Source organism: Chlorocebus sabaeus, unplaced genomic scaffold (assembly GCF_047675955.1).
Source record: "Chlorocebus sabaeus isolate Y175 unplaced genomic scaffold, mChlSab1.0.hap1 unalloc_scaffold_460, whole genome shotgun sequence".
In the NCBI taxonomy this organism is placed as follows: domain Eukaryota; kingdom Metazoa; phylum Chordata; class Mammalia; order Primates; family Cercopithecidae; genus Chlorocebus; species Chlorocebus sabaeus.
In genome coordinates this window covers 153,236-180,360 of record NW_027327771.1, presented here as the reverse complement: position 1 = coordinate 180,360, position 27,125 = coordinate 153,236, and the positions used below count along the sequence as shown (strand labels likewise).

General features: G+C 45.4%; 1 protein-coding gene across 1 annotated transcript in view; it reads left to right on the top strand.

Moving 5' to 3' along the window:
- Positions 1–27,125, top strand: part of LOC140711277 (uncharacterized) — a gene marked incomplete at its 5' end in the record, with an annotated part of 54,721 nt that overhangs the window by 1,429 nt on the left and 26,167 nt on the right. The window lies entirely within an intron of this gene.

The window sequence follows — 27,125 nt, the reverse complement described above, 5'->3', positions numbered from 1 at the left end:
CCCACGCCACCCCCCAGCATGTCGAGGAAGAAACGGCCGGATGCCCGCGGGCCTCCTGTCGCCTCGGGCCCCGCGCGGCGTGGGCAGGGTCCCGGCTGCTGCAAAGCAGGAAATGGCCGGGGTGCTCTGGGTTCCCGCCTAGCGTCTCCGAGGCGGTCCGGCAGCCCCTCGCGTTTCCGCTGGAAGATTTTAAAAAAGGGTTTCCTGCGCTCGCATGTGCTGTCGCCTTCCGGTTCGTGACAAAACCGAAAACTAAAATGGGTCCCAGGCCCTCCCCGCCAGCCTCCGCGGACGGGAAGGACCAGGAAGCGGGGACTCTGGGACGTCAGCGGCGCCGCAGCGCGGGCTCTGGGCTTCCCCTGTCCTGTAATGTGGAAAGGGCTCTCCAGTGGGGGCCGAGCCTGGGCCCACCACGCGGGCGCGCCAGGAGGACATTTAACATTGAAGAGCGGGAGGTGGTGGAGACTCGCTCCCCAGGCCCCGGGTGCACGTAAGGGCACCGGTGCCCGGGTTCAGGAGGGTGAGGCCTTCTTGGCCAGGTAGCCTTGTTAAATCTATCTGAAAATCACAGATAACTAAGTATCAAGTCGTCACAGATCATTTTAGTATCCTGAATGAGATGGCTACGGAAAACATGAAAACATCGTTACTGGTTACATGCATGATGCATCCAAAACATTGTTACCTGCACAGTGGCAGCACTGATATTTGTGGGCTTTTGAACGTGTGGACTGGAGTGTTAAGAGCCCCTCAGAGTTATGACAGTAGTTTGATTTGAATGTTCTTTTCTTGGCGAATAAATGCTGTACATTGAATTTACCCAGGAAACTAGGAAGGTGAACCCACACGAAGGACACAGGCCTGTGGGCTGCTCCAGGCGCCCTTAGGGCGTTGCAGGGCCTGAGCCATGCGCTTCCTGCTCAGCCTCCTGAGAGCCCTGACGGCGTCTCTGTTCTGCCTCACACTGGACCCGCTAGTTTCATATTCCTGTTATGGTTCCGAGGCTACAAGCGGTTGGATTCTGTGAGACACTCTCTGTCTTCCTCCTTTGGCTGCTTTCAAATGGGTCGTCTTTTTTTATAACTGATTTTTAAAGCAGTGATTGCTGGGGTGAGTTGTAGTGCTGTCCTGAACTGGGTTTTGATGCTGTGCACATCAGCTGAGTCACCAGCCCAGGGCCCTGTCAGTCCCATTATTAAGCTCTTTTCTTGCTCTTCTCATCATTTCTCAGACGCCTTAAAAAAAAAGCAAACTCCTGCTTGCCGTCACTGGCTGAGTTTGGCAAATGGGTGTTTACCCTGGAAAGAGGGGCATTTTGTCCTCTGGAACATCTAAGGCGCCCTTTGGTGAGGTGGTCTGTATCTGACCACTCTATCCCGTGGGCGTCCTTCCTGCTTCCACCTTCCCTTTCTGAACGCCTCCGCCTCCAGGGCTTTAATTTTCCTTCTGTGTGTGTGCCACGCAGAGGTTATGACTGTTGTGCCACTGCCCTGTTTTTTCTCTTTCTTTCTTTCTTTCTTTTTTTTTTTTTTTTTTTTGCTGAGGGCCCAAAACTTGCTGCATCTCAAAAGAAGCAATTGTATCCATTTGTTCGCGATGAGCATAAACTGCTCTTTAAGGGAGACTAATTGGTAAACCCTGCTGCTGTGGGTAGACAGACAGAGGTGGCCATGGAAGGAAGGCTCTGCCTCTTGGAAGCCTGCACAACCGTCCTGCTTTCTTTCTTCAGTATCCGCGGGGGGTGGGGGGTGGTTAATTTTAATAAGCCCTGGAAACCAACAAAGCAGGAAAGTGCTAAGACATTGAGGTGTGAGATTTAAAATTACAACCAGCAGCCTCTCATTCTTCCTTCACTGAGGAAGGAAGGAACCAGTTGCCTCTTCGTTTTGGGGCTGCAGGGTATGTTTGGCAGCGACACTGGCCCTTTGTGCTGTGTGACTCATGAATTGAGATAGTTCTTTGCTAAGTGTTTTGTGCAGTAGGTATGAAAATGGAGAAAGAGGGAGCACTGTCCAGGGTGGAGAGGCGTGGAGAGACGCTGTGATACATAGCGAGTCCTTTTCTTCTGGGCTCCTGGTTTTCAATCTTTTTCTTTTTTTTTTTTCTAACAGCTTGAAAGATGGTTTTTGTGTCTTAATTAAAAGATTGAAGACTGTGGGTCAGACCCAAACTAATTCCATTGGCATCAAAGAGAAGGATTCTTTACATATTTATCTATAGGCATAATTGATTTTTTTATTTTTTGCTGAATTATCTGGTTAGTCAAATCATACATTAGAGAAGTAATATTAAAAATTAAAAATTAAAAAATGTATCTGTAAACATATCCCCCTTCCATTCCAGTCTTTGTCTCTGTGTAATTTTAGAACCTTGGGCCATGATGTACATAGAGTTTATATTCTTTTAATATCTTGCTACTTCATTATTTTCATGTTTAATCTTTGGGTTGATGTATCACAGGTCACTTGACTGTTTCTTACAGGTGTTTGGTTTAATTTTTTTTTTTCCCTTAACGCTAATGTAAATTTCAGTGTTTGGATGGTAGTTTTAGCAGAATTTAAGGCAGAGTCTCAGTTAGGGTGATGGATCGATTTATAGTCCCTAGTTTGAGGAGGAAGGTGGCAATATGCCCTTTCTTCTAAAATTGATATGTTAAATCACAATGGACATTTACTTGATTTTGAGCACTTGGGACTCCCCTGGGGTTCACTGGTATTGCAAGGTCAGGGCTGGGGATCTTCTGCTGGAGAGGCCCCCAGCGTGCCCAGCGCAGGGTCCTGAGTGCGTTGCTGCAGGACAGAAGCTCTGGGCTTTGCCCTCCAGCGGCCGTCGCTCTGGGAAGAGCTGGCTGCTCCAGGAATGAGGCCTATGCTCTGAAGCTTACAGTCAGCAGACCAGCAAAGGTCAGCACAGATGACCTTATATGAATCATTCATTTAACAGGCATTCATGGAATACACATTCCATGCAGCTGGAACTTAGAGTGGAAGGCCATCAGTTCACTGTTGTCTCAGCAGAACTTTGTCCCTGGGTCCCTGTTGAACTTAGAGTGGAAGGCCATCTGCTCACTGTTGTCTGAGCAGAGCTTGGTCCCTGGGTCCCTGTTGAACTTTGAGTGGAAGGCCATCAACTCACTGTTGTCTGAGCAGAGCTTGGTCCCTGGGTCCCTGTTGAACTTAGAGTGGAAGGCCATCAGCTCACTGTTGTCTGAGCAGAGCTTGGTCTCTGGCTCCCTGTTGTAGCCTCCGCTCCTAGGAGGTGCACGGTGAGTGTTGGGGGACCCTCCACAGGCACAATTGCTGAACAAGGACCCCTCCCAAGGGTGTCAGCCCTAGGCCCTGAGCTCTGAAGAGGAGGAAGGCATTCCTAGGGCCGACTTCCCTTCTGGATACTGAGCTCTGCCCAGAGAGAAACTCTTCCACATTCACTGCAGTGAAGTTCATACTTTAGAGACTGGGGCCTGCATTCCCCAGAATTTCATGGCCACAGGTGGTGGCCACACCATGCGACTGGTGTCTTATGTTCCCTGGAATTTCCGTGGCCATAGACGGTGGCTGTACCATGTGACTGGGGTCTGCATTCCCTGGAATTTCCGTGACTGCCGGTGGTGGCTGCACCATGCGACTGGAGTCTGTGTTCCCCAGGATTTCTGTGACCACAGATGGTAGCTGCGCCATGCGACTGGAGTCTGTGTTCCCCAGGATTTCTGTGATCACAGGTGGTAGCTGTACCATGTGACTGAGGGTCTGCGTTCCCCTGAATTTCCGTGGCCATAGGTGGTGGCTGTACCATGGGAATGAGGGTCTCTGTTCCCTGGAATTTCCATGGCCATAGGTGGTGGCTGTACCATGCGACTGGGGTCTGCGTTCTCCAGAATTTCTGTGGCTGCAGGCTGTGGCTGCACCATGCGACTGGGGTATGCATTCCTCGGAATTTCCGTGGCCATATATGGTGGCTGTACCATGTGACTGAGGGTCTGCATTCCTTGGAATTTCCATGGCCATAGATAGTGGCTGTACCATGTGTCTGAGGGTCTGCGTTCTCTGGAATTTCTGTGGCTGCAGATAGTGGCTGTACCATGTGACTGAGGGTCTACATTCCTGGAATTTCTGTGGTCGCACATGGTGGCTGTACCATGCAACTGGGGTCTACATTCCCTGGAATTTCCTTGGCCACAGGCGGTGGCTGCACCATGCATCAGGTCCTCTGTCTCAGGAGTTGGTGCCATTGTCTCTGTTACTCCCTCGCCTGACACAGAGAGGCAGTTCCTGACTTTATCACTCCCAGGAAACACACAGGCATCTGTTTTGGATCCTTGTTTTCTTTCCCCATCACTTTTCTCATCAAAGGGAAATTCACATCCTCTAAAGCTGAAAATGGTGTGGGGCCCCCTGGTGGTCTTTCCAAGGCATTATCAGCAGGTAAATTAGATCATGTGGGCCAGTGTACCTGAAGTGAAAACAGAAAGGTAAGTCGTGTCACTAAACTTTGCTGGGAGATTCAGGGTCTTTTTCAGTGGCAGAATCATCCAAAGTAAGTTGTTTTTTCACTGCAGATCTAGATGGTTGGCTGTGTCGGGATTAAACTTAGCCAGTGTCGACAGAGTGTTGCTTAATCCTCACGGAAGGGTGTCAAGTACATTGAAGAATAGCTGCCGAGTCTGCTATTGTCGGGAGAGGGGCAGGTACGTCTCTCGCTTAGCCCAGTGCTGCAGGAGGCCAGGCTCACGTCAGGCTGTGCGTGTGAGTGGGTTGGATTTTTAGCACTCTGGGACGGTAAAGCACAAACATCTATTTTTAACTTGTGGGTGACCTTCTTCTGTGCTGCTTGAGTCTCTGTGGGCCTTTCTCTGTTTCCTTCCTGAGGAGTCTGTGCCAGGGTCCCAAGCGTTCTCTGGGCTGCACCTCCGCACCTGCCCAGTGAGGAGCCTCCTCCTGGTGGCTGTGGGACTGGGCTGGGCCCACACTGTCAGCATCATCTGGGGTAAGCAAGCCCGCCCTTCCACACCTCAGTGTCCCCAGCTGTTGAACAGGGCTAATCAACTGACCGTCAGGATTAATGGGGATCAGATGCGCTCATCTCATAGCCCTGTTGGTAAATAGCCACTTCCACTCTGTCCTCCAATGTGCTACTCTAGACTTTTTCTTTACCTCCATTTAGCCAGGTGATTCGAGGTGACAGTGACTATCAAGAGGGATGTACAGAGGAAATCAGTGGAAGAGAGCTCGAGGAGCAGACATGGGTGCAGGGAGCACAGTGCGTGAAGCACGGATGCAGGGAGCATAGGCATGGGGAGCACAGATAGGTGTAGGGAGCATGGGCATGGAGAGGACGGGTGCGGGGAGAACGGGTGTGGGGAGCACGGATGCCCGGTGCACAGGTGTGGGGAGCACGGGCGTGTGACGCATGGGTGTGGGGAGCATGGGTGCTGGGAGCACAGGTCATGGAGAGCATATGTGTACTTGCTCTGCTCTGACAGATGCTGCCGAGCATGTACTCTGTGCTCAGATGGGTCAGAGCCTCAGTGCCTCTTTTTAAAAAAAAAAAAAAAATTCTTTTTTTAAAGATAGTACTTCTGTCTTCCTGGTGGCCCCTTTTAGTCGATACTATTTTAAGCCTGCTTTTCCAGAGAAAAGCTAGGAAGGATGGCCTATATAGGTTCCAGTCTGGGCATATCTGGAAGAATGGGTCTCTTTTAGGTTTGAGTCTGGCGTACCTGGGGACATCTTTGAACCTCCACTCAGAGTCCCAGAACCACGTGTAGAGGCTCCCCAAATGTCTGCTTGGACTTTCCCCTCTGCTCGGGGATGATGAAGAGCAAAACCTCACCCTGCCACGACCTCTGGGGTCCTCCTTCCTGGAGGGCAGTGCCTTGGTGACCAGCGTGTGTAGGAGTCTGAGCTGGCACCTTCGGGCTATGCTGTGCAGCGGGGGCTCATGCCATGGGGCATTCTTGTGTTCTGCACCGGGACTGGTGATGTTGGGTATCCTCATGCACTGTGGACCACATGGGGTGCACATGAGCCAGACAGCTCCCGGAATTCGGAGCCTGGCTCTGTCTCAGGCCACCCACCTGTCTGTGGCACTTCTGAGGGATTGTGGGGACCGTATGAGTCTGTGTCCCCACCCTCACTGGCTGGACACCTGTGCCAGGCTGGAGCTTTATGTTTCACCATCCCCTGTTCCGAGTTGTGTGAATATTTATTTTCATTACCTACTCTCATGAGCTTTCCTTTTTAAAAAAAAAAAAAAATCGGAGACAGACTTTGAAGTCCCCTGGCCCCACCGTTCGTGGACCTAATGGTATTGCAGAAATTATGACTTCAATTATGTATAATAACTGGGGCTACTTTAAAAGTCATGTAAAGGAACAAGGTGGAGTAGCCATTTCAAGCTGTACATCATGCTGGATTCTTAAGTGAACGTTATCAGGCTTTCAACACATTTTCTCTTTTTATTTACTTTGGAGAATATAATGGATGCTCAGAAGCTGTTGGAATTTAGTAAGAGGAAGTTATCCTTAAGAAGCTATTTAAGCAAGGGGACAGTTGGAGTAAACGTAAATTATGAACACACACCTATTCCAAACCAGAGAAATAAAAGCATCAACTGTACTGGGGTTGAAACTTGAGTGCTAGTGTGTCTTTCCTGCCCACAGTGACTCTGACAGTGCTGTGGGCAGGAAATTCTGGAAAGAAGACTTGGTGCCAGTGGTAATTTTTGTGACGATTCATTTGCTTTCAGCTCAAGTGACTATAGTCTTACTTGCAAATGGCTAGGTCTCCATCAATGGGCCACAACACTGACATAGGACAAATGAGAAATGACCCTTGGGTTTTTAACAATTATTATTTTTAATGGACACATTGTAGTACATATCCGTGGGATACAGTGTGATATTTCAATACATATTTTTCGTGTGTAATTAGCAACTCAGGGTAATTAGCATGTCCATCATCTCAAACATTTGTAATTTCTTAATGCTGGGAATATTTTAAAATCCTCTCTTCTAGCTGCTTGAAAATATACAATAAATTGTAAACTATAGTCACCCTACAAGGCTATAGCACACTAACCCTTATTTTTACTATCTAGATGTAATTTTGTATTCATTAGCCAACCTCTCCCTTTCTGCCTTCCCGTCGCCCTTTCCTGTCTCTAGAAGCCACTGTTCTACCTTCAGAGGGTAGAATATCGTTTTCCTCATAGAGATCTTTAACCTTCTTGATTAGATTTCTTCTGAGGTATTTTTATTTTTATTTTATATTTTTGTAGTTAAATGGGATTGCTTTCTTGATTTCTTTTTTCACTGGCTCGTTGTTGGTCTATAGAAATGCTACTGATTTTTATATGTTGATTTTGTATTCTGTAACTTTACTGAATTTGTTTATCAGTTCAAAGAGATTTTTGCTGGAGTCTTTTTTTTTTTAAATATATAAGAGCACATTGTCTGAAAACAGACAATTAGAGTGCCTCCTTTCCACTTTGGGTGCCCTTGATTTCTTTCTCTTGCCTGACTGCTCTTGACTAGGACATTCAGTGCTGTGTTGAATAGGAGTGGCACAAGTGGGCGTCCTTGTCTTTTACAGATCTCAGAGAAAAAGCTCTTAGTGTTTCCCCATTCCCCATTATGTTAGCTGTGGGTTTGTCACATATGGCCTTTATTGTGTTGAGGTATGTTTCCTTCAGTGCCTCGTTTGTTGAGACTTTCTATCAGGAAGCAGCGTTGAATTCTATCAAATGCTTTTTCTGTATCTATCGAAATGATATTATGGTTTTTGTCCTTAATTCTGTTGATGTGATGTAGCATGATTATTGATTTGTGTTTGTTGAGCAATCCTTGCATCCTGGGATAAATCCCACTTGATCATGGTGTATAATCTTTTTGATTTGCTGTTGGATTCAGTTTGTTAGTATTTTGTTGAGGATTTTTGCATCTGTGTTCATCAGGGATATTGACCTATAGTTTTCTCTTTTTATTGTGTCCTTGTCTTATTTTGGTATCAGGGTAATGCTGGTCTTGAAGAATGAACTTAGCAGAATTCCTTCCTCTTCATTACTTTTGGAATAGTTTGAGAAGAATTGAAATAAAAATGTGTAGAATTCAGCTGTGAAGTCACCTAGTTCTGGGGTTTTCTTTGTTGGGAGACTTTTTATTATTACTTAGTCATACATGTTACTCATTATTGGTCTCTTCAGGATTTCCGTTTCTTCTTGGTTCCATCTTGGTAGGTTGTACGTGTCCGGGAATTTATCCATTTCTTCTAGATTTTCCAATCTGTTGACATACAGTTGTTCAAAATAGTCTGTAATGATCCCTTGTATTTCTGCGGTATCAACTATCATTCTCCTTTTCTGTTTCTAATTTTATTTCTTTGGGATTTCTTTTTGTTTGCTTAGTGTAGCTAATGGTTTGTCTATTTTATTTATCTTTTCAAAAAACCAACATTTTTTTCTTCATTTTTATATTTGTTAGTTTCAAGTTTATTTAGTTCCTCTTTGATCTTTGTTATTTCTTCTACCACTTTTGGATTTGATTTGTTCTTGCTCTTCTAGCTCATTGCAGTTCCTTGTTAGGTTGTTTATTTTAAATCTGTTTTTTAAATGTAGGAGTTCATTGTTATAAACTTTCCTCTTAATACTGCTTTCGCTGTATACCATAAACTTTGATATGTTGTGTTTCTGTTTTCATTTATTTCAAGAAATTTTTAAATTTCCTTCTTCATTTCTTCATTGACCCATTGGCTATTCAAGGGTATATTGTTTAATTTCTATGTATTTATACAGTTTTGAAAGTTCTCCTTGTTGTTGATTTTTTTTTTAAATTAAACTTTGTGTTCTAGGGTACATGTGCACAATGTGCAGGTTTATTACATATGTATTCACGTGCCAAGTTGGTATGCTGCACCCATTAACTCATCATTTACGTTAGGTGTATCTCCTAATGCTATCCCTCCCTCCTCGCGCCTCCTCCCTCCCCACAACAGGCCCCGGTGTGTGATGTTTCCTTTCCTGTGTCCAAGTGATCTCACTGTTCATTTCCCACCGATGAGTGAGAACTTGCGGTGTTTAGTTTTCTGTCCTTGCGATAGTTTGCTGAGAATGATGGTTTCCAGCTGCATCCATGTCCCTACAAAGGACGTGAACTCATCCTTTTTTATGGCTGCATAGTATACCATGGTGTATATGTGCCACATTTTCTTAATCCAGTCTGTCATTGATGGACATTTGGGTTAGTTCCAAGTCTTTGCTGTTGTGAATAGTGCCGCAATAAACATACGTGTGCATGTGTCTTTATAGCAGCATGATTTATAATCTTTTGGGTATATCCCCAGTATTGGGATGGCTGAGTCAAATGGTATTTCTAGTACTAGATCCTTGAGGAATGACCACACTGTCTTCCACAATGGTTGAACTAGTTTACAGTCCCACCAATAGTGTAAAAGTGTTCCTATTTCTCCACATCCTCTCCAGCACTTGTTGTTTCCTGACTTTTTAATGATCGCCATTCTAACTGGTGTGAGATGGTATCTCATTGTGGTTTTGATTTGCATTTCTCTGATGGCGAGTGATTATTGTAGCAGGACTAGCCGCAGACAAAACATGATGGAAGGCTACATGCATCAGCTAACAGAACAAAACGTTTTACAGTGCTTTCTCAAACAATGTCTGGAATTTACAGATAACACTAGTAGTTTTGGTCAGGGGTTAATATTATTATTATTATTTTAACCACCAGGGCCAGGTGGTGGTGCCAAGGTCATCTAGCTATTTATCTTACTTCTGTTTCCTTCCAACTTTTTGTTTTCTCCCCCTTCTCCTGTCTTATAAACTAGGGAAAAAGGGAGATGGGGAAAAGCTGGGAAAGACAGCAGGAGAAGTGGTGGTCTCCTTCTATATTATGAGCATTTTTTCATGTCTCTTTGCATAAATGTCTTCTTTTGAGAAGTGTCTGTTCCTTGTTGTTGATTTATAGCTTTATTCTGTTAGAGTCTGAGAATATCCTAGATGTTATTTCAATTTTAGAAAAAATGTATTGAGAATTCTTTTGTAGCCTAGCATGTGGTGGATTCTAGAGAATGTTTCATGTGCTGAGGAGAAGAATGTGCATTTTGTATCTGTTGGATGAAATGTTCTGTAAATGTCTGTTAGGTTCCTTTGGTCTACACTGGACTTTAAATTTGATGTTTTGTTGTTATTTTTTGTCTAGATGACCTCCAGTGCTGACAGTGGGATTTTGAAGCTCCTACTATTGTTGTGTTGGTATCTCCCTGTCTCTCTCTGTCTCTCTCTCTATATACATATATACACACACACATATATATATGTGTGTATGTATATATATATGTATATATAAATTTATTTGAGACAGAGTTTTGCTGTTGTTGCCTAGGCTGGAGTGCAGAGGTGCAATCTCAACTCATTGCAAACTCCACCTCCTGAGTTCAAGTGATTCTCCTGCCTCAGCCTCCCAAGTAGCTGGGATTACAGCATATGCCACCATGCTGGGCTAATTTTTTGTATTAGTAGAGACAGGGTTTCACCATGTTGGCCAGGCTGGTCTTAAACTCCTGACCTCAGGTGATCCACCTGCCCCCACATCCCTCCCAAAATGCTGGGATTATAGGCGTGAGGCACCACGCCCGACCTCTCTCTCTATTTAGATCTACTAATATTTGCTTTATATATCTGAGTGCTTTGTTGTTGGGTGCACATATACTCGTAATTGTTATATCCTTTTGCTATTTTGATCTCTTTATTATATAATTACCTTTTTGTCTCCTTTTTACAGTTTTTGACTTAAATTGTGATTGATCTGAAATAAATATGGCTACTCTTGCTCACTTTTAATTTCCATTAATGTGGAATGTGTTTTTCCATCCCTTCACGTTTAGTCTATGTGTGTCTTTGCGGCTGAACTGAGTTTTTTGTAGGCAGCATATAGTCGGTTTTTCTTCTTTTAAATTCATTCAACCCGTCTGTATCTTTTAATTGGGAATCTTGGGATTATTTTGCTATTGATATCACAGTCCAGACATTAAGATTTTCTCACTTAAGGTGCTTGTACACAAATTAATATGAAGAGGAAGTAGAGTTTTTCTGTTGTCCTTTTGAAGAGAGTGATGGATTATTATTTTGACTTCATGCAAGTGAGGGACTCACCATGCCTGTTGGGATTTTAGAATTTCTTTCCTGTTATTAGGAAGAGCAATGATCTGTAATGGGTTCCTGGAATCATCCAGTGATGGTCTGAATATCTTAAAAGTTTCCTTTCATGTCTCATTTTCTATTTCTCCCCTAGTAACCATGCACCCGGGGCAGGACATGGCCTTACATTTCCTTGGTTTCTTGATGATTTCTTGGGTTTAGTGTTTTACACTGTTAGGATTCTGGATAAAATCAGCCCTTCTGGGAAGTGTGTAAGTCAAACAAGGACTTTCTGGTGGCGTTATACAGGTTTCCCATGCCCCATGAGTACAGGAATAGCTCCCTGGGGAAGGAGAATGGGCACATGATGGCAGGGAGCCATTCTTGGATGGTCCCATCGTTCTGTAGAAATTGTCGTGCAGGAAGAAGAAGCACGTGGCGAATGAGCTGGTAGTGATTCTGCTGATAGTTTTGATCGTTATGATTTGCTCCTGAAAGGTGATGTGGGATGAACTGCAATATTTAGAATGCTGACATTCCTTGAAACAAAGATATAGAAAAAGGCTTATAATTGCATGATGCCTTGTAGTTTTCAGCTGCTCTCATGTGGATCCTTTTTCGTCCTTCTGAAATGCTTTCCCAGGAGAGAGCATTGTTTTTCATGTATAGATGAGGAGCCTGGGTTTCAAATGGTTAGGAATTCAGCACACACATTGGAATCTTTAGTTTCCTGGAACATTTTCTATTCAAGTATAGACCACATGGCCTCTAAAGGCTGGCTCATTCTTAACACCGTGATTGGGGATCCAGCCTCATACCTGGGGTGGGTGGCAGGAACTCCACAGCCATCCTGGGTGCTCTGGGGTGGGGTGGCTGAGCTGTGGCAGCCCCTCCCAGCTGAGCAGCAAGGCTGGGGAAAGCTCATTCCATTCCCCTTGGTTCTAACCAGGTAGAGGCTTACACTGCACATTTCCTTAGCTGGGAACTTTAGAACTTTACATTTAAATCTAATCTGTGATCCAGGGGGTAGACACATGGGTATTCACTGTACAATTCCTACATTTTTTGTATATTTAAAATTTTTTTTATATGTGTCATGGACGACAAAAGAAATGAGACCCCTTTGAGTTAGCTTTTCTGTATAGCATCTTCTAGAATCAGGAGGCTGGACAGGATTTAGTTCCATCAGAAATCTGAATCTTTCTGGTCAAGAGACGGCACATTAAGTTCTTGGTTGTGTGGTTTCTGGGAAAGAAATATTCTAAATGAGTTCCAGGAATCACCTCTGTGGGATTTCTACAGGAAAAATGACCACTCTTGAAGCTTCGCTGTCACTAACAAGAATAATGGTGACGGTTTCTAAGCTGTCTCCAGCCAATCTTTAGTTCTTTTATGCAGAGTGCTTTTATTCCAAGTGAAGTGCCCTTCTGTTTAATAGTGACCTCCAGTTATTACAGGGATTGCAGCTGCATTTGATGGACGTGAACCTGCTCATCTCTTGCTCCCCAGCTTCGCCTCTGGGGTGCATGGCAGGAGCTCCACAGCCATCCTGAGTGCTCTGGGGGTGGGAAGTCTCTAGGGGGAGTGGACAGTGCATGGCCGGGACGTTCCTGTCCGACGTTCCACACTGGTGTGTGGGCGTCTCTGCCCTGTTTCCTCCGTCCATGCATCTGTGGCCTGTTTTCTCCGTGTGTGCCTCTGTGGCACGTTTCCTCTGTCCATGCGTCTGTGATGTTTCTTCTGTCCGTGCGTCAGTGGCATTTCTTTCGTCCCTGCGTCTGTGGCACTTTTCCTCCCTCCGTGTGTCTGTGGCTTTTCTTCCCTCCGTGCGTCTGTGGTGTTTCCTCCGTCCGTGCGTCTGTGGTGTTTTCTCCGTCTGTGGATCTGTGGCGTTTCCTCTGTGAGTCTGTGGCCTGTTTTCTCCATCCACGCTGAAGGCCGTCGCTTCTCTCTAGTCACCACTTACTGATCGCTCCCTGTGTGCTGAGCCTGTGTCAGGCATGTGGCGTGTGTCACCTGTGTGGCAGGGTTTTGCGTGACACACAGGGACACACGCTTGGGGAGCTGCAGTGATGGGGTCATAGCCACGCAGCTCAGCCCTCGGTCTGAGGGTCTTGGTGCCCACCCAGCTCTTCCCGAAGCAGCCTCGGGGCAGATCCCAGCTCTGCTTTCTCTCCTCGAGGTACCTCATGAAGTAAACTAAGCAAATCGAAAGTAGGAAACGGTTGTGAAATGAGGTCTGGTTTCAGGTGTGTGTGGTCATTTCTCTTTACATGTTTACTTCACATACCCCAAATGATATACTTTCCAGCTGGTATAACAATTAATTACCAGCCATTACTAGTACAAAATTCCATGAAGGATATTTGAGGAGGGCATAGTCTCAAAAACATGCTTGATTTTCACAGTTGTGATTTGCATGATAAAGCTGTCAGGACTGTGACTTTCTTTTGTTATATTATTTTTATTTTTAGACCCTTGGGAGGAAGTTATTTAGTGATTACTTATAATTGTGAAAATAATGTAATGATTACAGAATCTCATTAGAATAAATATTATATTTTCTGTTCCTTATGTCAATGAAATCATCTTAATCCAGGCCGATGTTGGCAGGAATTGTCACGTTTAAAATGGGTAAGATATTTATGTGATGTGACGACCTCCCGTATTGTCTCTGGAACATATCAGAACTTTCATCTCAATTCTCACTTGTTGACACCCTACCCTGTTTTGTAATTATTCTTGTTTGCATCAGAATTTTGAATCCATGTACCTGAGATGATACTTACGTATGCATGTACGCATGCAGGTGTGTGCATGTGTGTATGCGTGTGTATGTGCGTGTCCACGTGTCCATGTGCACGTGCATATGCATGTATGTGTGTGCATGTGTACATGTGTATATGAGTGTACGTGTCTGTGCATATGCGTATGTATGCATGTATGTGCGTATGTGTGCATGCATGTGCGCTCATGCACACACGTGTACATGTGCATGCACGTGTGCACGTGCATACACGTGTATGTGTGTATGTGTATGCACATATGTAAACGTGTGTGTACATGTATAGGTACGTGTATGCATGTGTATGCATCTGTGTGCGCACAGATATACCTTCCCCTTTCATACAGGCTGTTTTGAGTATTGCTGTTAGGCAGTGACAACTTTCTGTTTCCTCAGTCAGAAAATGGGTAGCTCATCATTAATAAAGATGAGCATTCAACATCAAGAATAACTAAATACAAATGAAATTGTCATATTAAATAAATAAATTGCAAAACAAAGGCAATGTTCTGTACTATGTGTTCACATTGAACTTTCTTTTTTTTTTTTTTTTTTTTTTTTTTTGAGACGGAGTCTTGCTCTGTCGCCCAGGCTGGAGTGCAGTGGCCACATCTTGGCTCACTGCAAGCTCCGCCTCCCGGGTTCACGCCATTCTCCTGCCTCAGCCTCCCGAGTAGCTGGGACTACAGGCACCCGCCACCTCGCCCGGCTAGTTTTTTTTTTTTGTAATATTTAGTAGAGACGGGGTTTCACCGTGTTAGCCAGGATGGTCTCGATCTCCTGACCTCGTGATCCACCCGTCTCCGCCTCCCAAAGTGCTGGGATTACAGGCTTGAGCCACCGCGCCCGGCCCACATTGAACTTTCTTATAAAAATTGGTGTGAATGTTTCCCACTTATTGGAAATCACATGACTAGTTTAAGCCAAAACGTGGAATATTAATTAATTCTGTCTTCAGATCACTTTTGCATATTTATGATTGATCTGTTCTGCTGTTCTGGAAGCTCTGAAAACCACTCTGTCTTACTCTAGCTGGTGCCACGGTTGTGAGAATTCAGGGAAACAAGGTGTTTGCCAGTTTAAGTATTTTAGATCTCAAACTGCCTCTTTTCTGCATCATAAACCAGTCTTAAAGAAAGACATAGTGTGACTTGTAGTGAATTATATCAATTTTATTTTCTGTGGCTGAATCATCACTCTACATTGTGAATTAATGTTATTTTTCAGATCGTCTTCATAACACAGGGAGGTTCTCTAGTGTTGAGTGCAGGTTCAGTGAAAGTACTAACACTGTTACTACGGACTTAAACAGACTTGTTTTCTGAGGTGATAACCTTGGAGTCAGGCATTCAGTGTCCGCCCATCTCTTGGTTCCGAGTTCTCGGTCCCCTCCCGCTCTCCTCCCCCTGTACCCTTACTACTGTCTTACCTTCTTTTTGACTCATAGGCCCTCGGAAGATGGTGTGTTGGGTGCAGGTGCCTGCTCTGAATCTTTGATAACTTTGGGAGAGAACTTTTTCTTTGGAGCAAGACCTCTCTCAATAAACTTTCAGTAGCCTGAGTATCATCTGTTGTGTGAACTATTTGTGGAAAATGTTCAGCATTTTTCCTTGGATTTTGACTGATCTTTCTCCACCTGCCAGTTTCTTCTCAGTTTGCCATGTCTGTACCCTCACCAACCCGTTCCAGCCCTGGTTACATGTAAAGTATTTGAAGCAGAGCTCTGCAGATGAGAGAGTGTATGTCACCCCCCGAGTTCCCTTTCTGGCCTCTGAGTGTCGGTTGTGTTTTGTTCCGAGGGACGACTCTGAGGCTCCTGGCCCCTGTTTTGGAGCACCCCACACCAAATTGGGTGTAAAATGAAAAATGGGTTTATGCTGTATTATTGTAATTCATAGAGTAGATGATAAAAATGCTTGAATCTGAACAGCAACTGAAAATGAGGACATGGTACCAGTTTGGATGTTAGACGACTTTCTTGAAAAAAGTTTTCATCAAATTTAGAAACTGTGTGTGTGCTGTTTTCTATTTCATACTTAGAATATGTATAGTGTGTGTTGTATGAAGGTGTTGTATGAGTGTGTTGTGTTGTATGTGAGTTGCATGGGTTGTATGTGTTGTATGTGCATATTGTGTTGAGTTGCACTTATTGTATGTTTGAGTGTTGTGTGTTGTATGAGTGTGTTGTGCATGTATTTGTGAGTTGCATGCTTTGTACGTTGTATGAGTGTTGTGTGTTGTATGTGTGTATGTGTATGTCGTATATGAGTTGCATGTATTGTGTGTGATGTATGAGTGTTGTGTGTTGTATGAGTGTGTTGTACATGTGTTTATGGGTTGCATGTGTTGTGTGTTGCATGAGTGTTGTGTGTTGTGAGTGAATTGTACATGTATTTGTGTTGAGTTGCGTGTGTTGTGTGTATGTTGTATGTGTTATATGTTGTATGAGTGTGTTGTACGTGCATGCTGTGTTGTGCGTGAGTTGCATGTGTTGTATGAGTGTATTGTATGTATATGTTGTGTTGTGAGTTGCATGTATTGTGTGTACGTTGTATGAGTGTTGTGTTGTATGAATGTGTTGTACGTGAATGTTGTGTTGAGTTGCGTGTGTTGTGTGTGTTGTACGTGCATGTTGTGTTGAACGTGAGTTGCATGTGTTGTACGTGAGCTGTTTGAGTGTGTTGTATGTGTATGTTGTGAGTTGCGTGTATTGTATGTATGTTGTATGAGTGTTGTGTGTGCATGTTGTGTTGTGAGTTATGTGTGTTGTGTGTTGTATGAGTGTTGTGTGTTGTATGAGTGTTGGAGTCCGCGTGTTTCCTAAACAAAAGAATGTACACACAAGACAACACAGGACAAGAATACATGGCTTCCACGCTCAGAGCCTCCGCCTCACTTTATTTATACTCCATAAACCCCACGTCAGCAGAAAGAACACAATGCAAAACAAACTTTCTTTACCCAGATGTAACCTTCTGCTTAGTTCCTTGTCTCTATGCTCTTCCTTATTTGTCCACCTTCTTGGCGCCTACGGGAGTTCATTAAAAGTTCAATTGGAGATACTGTCCTTGAGCCCTATCTATTCTTAGCATACTGTTTTCAAGGGCCCCTGCATATGAGTGTGTTGCATGTGCATGTTGTATGTGAGTTGTGTGTTGTGTGTGCTGTATGAGTGCATTGTACGTGTGTGTTGTGTTGTATGTAGGTTACGTGTGCTGTATGTGTGTATGAGTGTGTTGTACGCACATGTTGTGTTGTGAGTTGCATGTATTGGTTATGTGTCGTATGAGTGTGTTATAAATGCATATTGTGTTGTGAGTCGCAGATATTGGGTATGTGTTGTATAGGTTGTGTGTGTTTGTGTGCAGTGTGTGTTGTCAGTGTTGTATAACCGCATTATACATGCGTGTTGTGTTGTGTTGCATGTGAGTTGCATGTTGTCAGTGTGTGCCATGTGAGAGGCGGGGCATCCACATGACTGCTCCTCAGTGAGTCCTGCCTTGCAGCCCCTTCGAGCTTGTATCTTCCCGAGCAGCCTAGAAGCAGCAGGCTGTTTGCCTCTGCCCCTCCCCAGGAGGCCTCAGCCAGGTCCTGTGCTCAACCCCCCGCTGGGCAGTTTGCCTCTCTTGTCTCTCTCTCTTCTCTCTCATCGTCCTCCTGCGCCTCCTCCTTCTCGGGACCTGCATCCTTCCTCTGTGCTTCCTGGCAGGCCACACCTGGGACGTTGGAGTTCAGGCTGTCCTCGAAACCGTTTGCTCCTCTCTGAAGAGCGCCCCCCTTGACTGGCCGTGAGCAGCTGGAGTGGATTGCAGGGAAGGGAGGTGGGTGTTCCTGTAGAGACGCCAGGGTCTTACCTGGGGAGAAGGGAGCCTGCACTGGGCAGGCCGCCCTCCTGAGGAAGGGGATAGGGTGGGAGGAGGCTCTCGTGGACAAGGGGCTCACCTCCTGCCCTCCTTCCCTCTATCCCAGTCTGTTGTGAGGGAGGGCGGGACCCTAGGTGATTTCTATGCAGATCTTCAATTATCCACACTGTGAAACAAATACTTCTGTTTTTTTTTTTTTTTTTTTTTTTTTGAGACGGAGTCTGGCTCTGTCACCCAGGCTGGAGTGCAGTGGCCGGATCTCTGCTCACCGCAAGCTCCTCCTCCCGGGTTTACGCCATTCTCCTGCCTCAGCCTCCGGAGTAGCTGGGACTACAGGCGCCCGCCACCTCGCCCGGCTAGTTTTTTGTACTTTTTAGTAGAGACGGGGTTTCACCGTGTTAGCCAGGATGGTCTCGATCTCCTGACCTCGTGATCCGCCCGTCTCGGCCTCCCAAAGTGCTGGGATTACAGGCTTGAGCCACCGTGCCCGGCCTAAATACTTCTGTTTTTAAGATCAGAGGAAATCTCCTTTGTTTGTCTGCCTTTTATTTTATTTTATTTTATTTTATTTTATTTTATTTTATTTTTTTTGAGAAGGAGTTGCCCAGGCTAGAGTGCGGTGGCGTGATCTCGGCTCACTGCAACCTCCACCTCCCAGGTTCAAGCAATTCTCCTGCTTCAGCCTCCTAAGTAGCTGGGATTACAGGTGCCCGCCACCACATCCGGGTAATTTTTGCATTTTTAGTAGAGATGGGGTTTCACCATGTTGACCAGGCTGGTCTCAAACTCGTGACCTCAAGTGATCCACCCGCCTTGGCCTTCCAAGGGGTTGGGATTACAGGAGTGAGCCACCGTGCCCGGTCTGTCTGCCTCTTAGTTAGAACCTGTGTATTTTATGTTTTAAATTTCACTTTTCTGGGTCAGAACAGTAGTGTTTCTTTTTCGTAGTGTTGCTATGAATGTCCTTTACGATTAGGAGACTGGGTTGGCTGCCCACTGGAGAGTGGTATCACTGGGTCACGGTCACCATCTGCCCCAGCAGCGTCCAGAGTGTTTAGAGTCTTTCCTGGACGTAGAAACCCTTTTGTCTGACGTTCAGATAAAACCAATCACCGCATTCAGTTAATCAAAGAGGTCAGAGCTGGGAACCGTTAGTGCACATCCACCTCTCCCGAGAGTGTTCACGCCTCTTCCACACGGGGCTAGGCTGCTGCTGAGCATGGTTCTGCTGGCTGTGGCTGTGGCCCCTTTCCTCAACCACAGCCATCGCAGGCCTGCCACAGTTTTTGTTCTTCTAGAAGAGAATAGGCAACACAAGAGAAGCAAGGTATGTTAGATATGAAACCATTAAAAATTATTTCCTCAAACATTGCATATATTTTTTGCCCATACCTAATTTGATAGCAATTTTTAAAAGATTAAAATGAAAAAAAAATCCCCTATATTAAGTCTTTGAAAGGCATCCAACTTAGTTTTCATACAATTATTCTCTCTTTGGAGTCATACTTTATTGGTTTCAGTAATGTGTAACAAATGCACCAGCATAAACAGATTTAGGAGCAAACAGCTGCTTCGTAATTATAGTTCAGCTCGCGGGGCCCAGCTGTAGGGGTGCAGCCTGTGCCTGCCTGTGCGCCAATAGGGCTGGTCACCTTGAGCATCTGGGAGTGTCTGGGTAAGTGAGGTCTGGGCAAGGCAGCATCCACACACCTGCATAGTTCTCACTTTGTCCACGTTATCCGACAAGGCCACAAAATTATCAAGTAAGTGTTCTCCAAGCGCATATTCAGTTAGTGTTTGGAAAGTGCATAGGTACCTCATACAGCACCTTTAAGAGGAGCTAGGAGCCCAGGAATGATATCAGGTGTGAGGCCTGTACTCTCTTTGCATAGATAAAATATGCATGTGCATATCTGAGGCCAGAAAGTTTGATTGGGGCCAGAATGTGGAAGTCCTTACCTGTGGGATACTAGGGAACCACTGTGGATTTCGGAGAGAATCGTGTCTCTGATGTGCAGCATGCCGTGGAGCCGGGGGGTGACAGGGCAGGCTCATGCAGGGCACTCGCCGTGGCCGGAGGAGGAGAGAAGGCAGCCAGTGAGCTGAGCAATTCGGTGCCTGGGTCAGGAGGGGAAGAGGGAGTACAGGAAGGCGGATGAAGCTGCGAGTCTGCACCTCGAGGTCGCCGTTGCGCTTTGCCGGAAATCAGGAGAAGCAAGTGTGGACCTGACTCAGAGATACTTAGAGACACCACTGCAAGCTGCAAGTTTGGAAATACAGGAGGAGGCTTGGGGAAAATCTGGAGCAGGGAGCATTTGGGAGCCTCTTAGGTAGAAGTGCAGGTCAAGTAGCCAGAGTGTGAGGCATGCACGTCTGGAGAGAGGAGGCCAAAGGAAAGCCCACATTTGGAAATGGAGGAAGGGTTGGAAGACCCAGAAAAGGCCCTGCTTAGAGTCCAGAGAAGAGCTGGATGGTGCAGTTCACGAAAGCCCAGAGCCGAGAGTTTCCAGGAGAGTCCCAAGTGTTGCTGAAAACCAGGGGGCAGGACTCCAGTTGGAGCCTGTGAGGGGAGCCTGGCGGCCCTGATCCCTGAGAGCAGCCAGAGCCTGGGCGTCATGGTGGAAGTGGGTGGGAAGTGCAGGAAGCAGGTGGAGATGGCCTTTCAAGGCCTGGTGCTTCACACAGGTAGCCAGCTGTGGACCGAGACACAACTGGAGAGGGGCCTGAACCCAGAGCATCTCCAGGTGGATGAGGGAGCCAGGAAGGGCAAAGGTATCCGGAAGAAAGGGGGCAGGCATGGAGCCAGGTCCCCAGGGAGGCTGCAGTCTTCTTTTTCTGTTCATGGACTGGTTGTTGGTTATTTTGAGTTCTCAAAGTCGTCCACTCGGTGTGGTCCAGAGAAAGTTCCCAGGGGTCTCAAGTCGGAGCAGGCCTTGTGCTTTTCTGAACACTGTGCGTGTTGACTCAGGGTTACCGTCAATGGCTAATTCTAGCGTGTCTTTTGTTGAAGTCTGCAGAAGAGCCTCAACCAGCACCAGCTCTTGAAGAAATTATAAAACTTGTGTTCTTCTGATTCTGGGATTTTTGCCTGAAATGCCTCGTATATTTTTGGGTAGGTGTTGTTAGCACTTGTGTTACAGCATTTGGAGCTCTGCATTTTTGTGATGTGCTAGCTGTGAGGATGTTTAAAATTAGATTCCTAGAAATCAGGTTATAGGAGCTCTCGGCCATGCTTCATGGGTTGTGTTTTGACTCCTCATAGTGGACCCCATTGCAGTGGCTATTCTTAGTATTTGTGGAACACCTGACTGGTGATGCTAGGAGAATGTGATTTGTTTTCTTTGTAAGTCTAAAGTCTAATGACCTTGTAGAGTCTTTATACCCATCTCTTATATATCAGCTTTAATATACTTGAAAATGTCCTCATTGTGCCCTTGAAAAGCAGGCTCACATTTTAAAAGTCATCCTTTTAAAATCCTTTTCTGCAGCCTGTGCCCTTTGTCTGTTTTGTTACCTTCACTGCAACATCATGAAACAGGGACAAGGGCTAGAATCTGTTTCAAACACAGAGCTTGAAACAGGGACAAGGACTAGAATCTCTGTTTCATACACAGAGCTGAACTGTGCTGAGCGACCTGCTATGCTAACGTCTGTTTCTGTCATGAGAGGGAACCCAGACCTCTTGACTTTTCCTTTTGTACATTTTCAAAAAGAATATTTTTTCCTCTCTGGGGTCCATTCCATTGTGGGATTCTCTCCTAAGGCTGTTTCTTTGCATTCCATTTTGACAAGTATGATTTAGTTTCCGAGATGATGAAAGGGCAGTGAAAAGGCCTGGGAAAGAGAAAGCAGGAAGAGAAGGAATTGTCTCATGATTTTAGTCAGAAGGAAATCACTCAGACAGAAACGCTATTCCAAGTGGGTCAGATCCCAGGAAGTGGGATTGAATAAGTGACATGGTATCGCACAACTCTGTTTTACATTCTTGCTGTTGCCAGGGGTAACGAAAAGAACGAGTATATTCATTCCGAGGTCAAATATATATCTTTGCTGACTCTGACTATAATTAGCAGAATTCGTTCAGTTCAAGTTTGAGAATACCTTTACAGAAGAGGGTCTTCGTGCCCGTGTGCCTATTTCTATTTATATGTTCACACGTATTGGAGTATAAATGTGTGTGTGCTGTGTGTGAGACCTCATTATTTGAAACAAGAAATGTGCAGTAGAGCTTATTAATTACGAGAAGGTACATTTGGGGGATAAACTACTTTGTTTAGAATTGAATAATGGGGTCTTTGAGGGATGTATATATGTATGTGTGTTTGCATTTATGTGTATGAAAGTGTGTATTGCATGTATATGTGTTGTGCATGTATGTGTGCCTTTGTGTGTAATGTACATGTGCATGCATGTGTATATGTGTGCATGTGTATTTGTGTTGCATGTATGTGTGTGCATCTGTTACATGTTTAGGCACGACTGCACATATGTGCAAGTAGACATGCATGGATGCTCGTGTGTATATAGTTATACATGTATATTTGTGCATGTTATGTCTACGCATTTACATATGTATGTGTGTCAGAATGTGTATGTATATGCATGTGTGTTTGAGTGTTGTGTGTATGCTTGTGCATGTGTGTTTGAGTGTTGTATGTGCGTGTGTGTTTGAGTGTTGTATGTGTATGCATGTGTTATGTGGTGGTATTACGTGATTATGTGAATGTGTGTGCATGTGTGAATGTATGCATTGCATGTAGGTGTGCTTGTCCATGTGTATGTGTGTGTGTGATATGTGTCTGTGCATGCATGCATGTGCACATTTGATTTGTGAATCCTCTCTGGGAGGGGCATGTTCCTGGAGACAGTGCATGGGATCCTCCGCTGTCCTCTCAGGGAGAGAGACATTGTGAAAGTTCGAGCCATTAGGTAAACATGCCTGATGTTCTATAAAATATATATTTACATATACCACTGGGGTTAAATATATGTTAAATGGGTGCAAAGCTGTTATATTGCATTAAAAGTCATGTTAGTACTTCCTGGTTAAAGGCTTTGTGAATGATTTCCTGTACATGGGACATAATACACCACAGAGAATTACAGCGGGTCAATGGTATTTGCCAGGAGGTCTGGCTTATGATTGGTATTTCTAGTTGCAGACATGCAGGTTGAGATTTGCTGGACTTAGAGGAGGGTCATTGACTCTGCCCACTGAATGATACCAGCGTCTCTGCTGCTTCCTTTTTCTGCCGGCTTCATCCAGAGCTGGGACAGCTGCTCTCAGACGCATTGTACTTTTCTCTCCATAAAAATCTGCAGCATTTGTTAGCAGTCCAGTAGCAGACCGAGTGGCAGGTCCAGGGGCAGGTCCAGCGTCAGGTCCAGCATCAGGTCCAGCGGTAGGTCCAGCATCAGGTCCAGGAACAGGTCCAGCGGCAGGTCCAGCGGCAGGTCCATCCAACTTTCCACATGGCCCATGTGAAAATGTACCCTCTCCCTTCCATTTTTTAAAGCAGTATCATTAGTAGAGCCTACTGCCATTTCTCCTTGAGCTCCTCACAGTGGATGGTAAGCATTTGCTTTATTAAAGCAAAGTTCTGTGCTCTTTGTGCTAAGTCTCCTCTGCCTTTCTGTGAGAGGCTAGAATTGGGATCGACCCTCAGCTGTGCCAGAGCCTTGGTACACGTCTCAGTTCTGGAATCTACTCTGTGCTTGTTGCCTTCCATCCACCGACAGCCATCTGTCTTCCTGTCACTCCTTCAACACGGAGTCCAGCAGTGTGCACACAGGTGAGCCTGTGTGAATGCTGGTTTTGTAGGATCTTATCGGGACCTTAGTCATCTTTTCACTAGGAAACCAGACACTGCAAGGGACTTAAAGAAAAGCCCAAAGAAGCCGTATCAGTAGAATCATAGAGACAGAATTCTACAACCATAGGAAATGGCATTGATTATCATGAAATGTGCATTTATGTGAGGCATAGTAAAACATCACATTTCTTACTGGGTAAGAGCTTGGAAAAGAGATTATGAAAGTATAACTGACTCTACTCTTGTATCGTGGAACATGGTAAAATGACGCAAGGTATTGTATAGAATGGAACAAACAGAATAGAATTATATAGAGTAGCGCAGAATAGAACAAATAGCATAATGTTATATAGGGTAGCATAGAATAGAAGAAACAGTGTAACATTATGTAGTGTAGTATACAATAGGACAAATAGTATTACATGGTCTAGAATAGAACAAGTAGGATAGTATTGTAGAGTATACAGTTGAACTAATGACGTAGTATTGCATAGCATAATACAATCTAGATTAGAACACACAGCATAGTATTAATATTACGTAGTGTGGTGTGGAATAGTAGAGTCGCATGGCACAGAACAGAGAGGATAGTGTTCTGTAGCACTGATGCAGGAGTTTTGCTCTTTAGCTCAGCTGGGTCCAGGTTCTTGTCTCATGACCAGGAAGAAACAGGCACGGGGACATCGAAGAGTGAGTGCAGTGGAACTTGTTAAGCTAAAAGTTAAGCTCTCAGCGAAAAGAGGGGTCCTGAGAGCAGGTTGCTGGTCGCTCCCTTCCCAGTTGACTACAAGGGCTTTTATATAGAAGCTGATGGGGCTGGGCTCGCTGTCTAAGGGGCAAATATCTGGTGGTTCCACCCCATTCCCTCGTGTGCATGGGGACCTTTAGTCTGCTGTGAGCATGTTTAGGCGAGCCCCCCCGTGCAAGTCCCCCTATCTGCACAAAACATGGGCTGGAGGCTCTCTGGGACCCTTCCCTTACTGTCTGCCTAAAGCAAGCTGGCTAACTCCTTTCTGTATAGAAGAAAATAGAATAGAATAGAACAGATAGTACAGTATTTTATCGTATGGAATGAAGCTGTAGTATTCTATCATAGAGAATGGAATAGTATAGAATAGAACAAACAGATCGTACTAGTGTAGTATAGAATAGTAGCCTCATGCAGCACGGAGCAGTGTTGTGCTCCCTATGTACAGAGTGTAACCACCATGAGAGCGTTCTTCAGTGGGGCGTCACTGGCCCTTCATATTTCTTTGGTTCTGCGGAAATGAGGAGAGGGAGTTAAGAGAGGGGGAGGAGGTTGGCTTTCTTACTTTTAAGGCGCTCATTACTTCTTGGGGATCATTTGATGGTCCCCTTTGGTAGTATTCTGTGAAGCAGTCTCTGTACTCTGTGTAGGGTGAAATGTGGGGCAGTCTGTGGACTCTGTGTAGGGTGAAATGTGAAGCAGTCTGTGGACTCTGTAGGGTGAAATGTGGAGAAGTCTGTGGACTCTGTAGGGTGAAATGTGGAGAAGTCTGTGGACTCTGTAGGGTGAAATGTAGAGCAGTCTGTGGACTCTGTGTAGGGTGACACATGAAGCAGTTGAGAAAGGATGAAGTCAGAAGTAGCTCAGCAGAGATGCACTAACTCTTACCTGGGAGACTGTGGAGCAGTCTGTGGACTCTGTGTAGGGTGAAATGAGGTGTTTTGTGTAAATTTTTGTCTCATGCCTGGCACATGGCAGAGCCTCCGTGGATCTTGCCGTCATGAACCCTCTGATAACTTCTCTACAGTGCCCTCCACACTATAAATACCACACATTGTGGGAAGTCCGGGCCTTTTCAAAGGCTGGGTTTCTTTTTAACAAAATTGGAATGCCCTGCATATTTGGAATGGCCAGATCATCCTGCACTTTTGACTTCACTTGTCCAGCTTGGTACACCTCCCTGCGTGCTGCCAAGGTTTACAGTGGAATTCCCTGACGCCACTACCCTCACTGCCTGCACCTGAATCTGCTGTGGGGTCATTTCCTTATTGGACTTGTCTGGGGACCTCCTGAGGGGTGGATGGGTCAGGACTGGGTTATCTGGGGAAGGTGTTCATGGCATTCCTGTTTGCAGTCTGTGTCTCTGTTGGAAGAGATGCTTTTAGCACATCCGTTAATCCAGACGTGATTAGCAGGGGGTGTCTCTCTCAGGTAAGAGTTGGTGCATCTCTGCTGAGCTACTTCTGACTTCATCCTTTTTCAAGTCTGTTACAAAGAGAACTTTGGTTTCTCAAGATTTAAGAATTAATGTCAAAGAGCAATTTAGTGTTCTTTTTGAGTCCCCAGCCTTGCTGTGGATGATTCATGAGTCCTTGGTGGTTAGGGCCACAGCACAAGCGGTGGGCCGTCTGTTCCCCACCCTGGTGGATACTTTATCACCCAAAGAAATGTATTCTGTTAACATGTCTCAATTAGAATATTTTAGTAGGAGACAGAGTTATGGCTCTTGTTTTAATTTGTAATAGATAATTACTGTAGCAGGGGCAAGGTTGAGACTTGCAGTGTGGCTCATGGAAAACATTGATTAGAAGCACCCAAAATATATCACCAGCTTTGTTGCTGCAGCTCCAAGGGACTAGGAATGCATATGTATTTTTTCTTTTGTTATTATTTATTATTTTTATTTTTGAGACAGAGTCTTGCTCTGTCACTTAGGCTGGATTGCAGTGGCATAATCTCAGCTCACTGTAACCTCTGCTTCCAGGGTTCAACAGAATCTTGTGTCTCAGCCTCCCACGTAGCTGGGATTACAGGTGCCTGCTACCGTGCCCAGCTAATTTTTGTATTTTTAGTAGAGACAGGGGTCTCACCGTGTTGGCCGCCACCCCCGGCCCGCCCCTCTGGCTTCTGGGAGCCCCATTGCCGGGGGTGCAGGCACCCCCCGCGGTCGGGCTCCCGGCCGCCACCCCCGGCCCGCCCCCCTGGCTCCCGGCCGCCACCCCCGGCCCGCCCTCCTGGCTTCTGGGAGCCCCATCGCCGGGGGTGCCGGCACCCCCCGCGTTCGGGCTCCTGGCCGCCACACCCAGCAAGTGGAGGCAGGATGAGATCACAGGATGGTGTTAAAATTAAAATTAAAAATGAAATTTTGGGCACTCATTGTCATTGATAACATCTTATCAGGAAACAGGGTTTGAGAACAGACAACCTGTCTGACCAAAATTTATTAGGTGGGAATTTCTTCATCCTAATAAGCCTGGGAGCGCTACAGGAGGCCGGGGCTTATTTCATCCCTTCGGCTTCAACCGTAAAAGGCAGAACGCTTCCAAGGGGGTTGTTTATAGGCCTACCCTCAGAGCGCATTCTCTTTCTCAGGGATGTTCCTTGCTGAGAAAAAGAATTCAGCGATATTTCTCCTATTTGCATAAGAAAAGAGAAGAAATATGGCTCTGTTCCGTCCAGCTCACCGGTGGCCAGTTCAAGGTTATCTCCCTTGTTCCCTGAACATCGCTGTTATCCTGTTCTTTTTTCAAGATGCCCAGATTTCATAT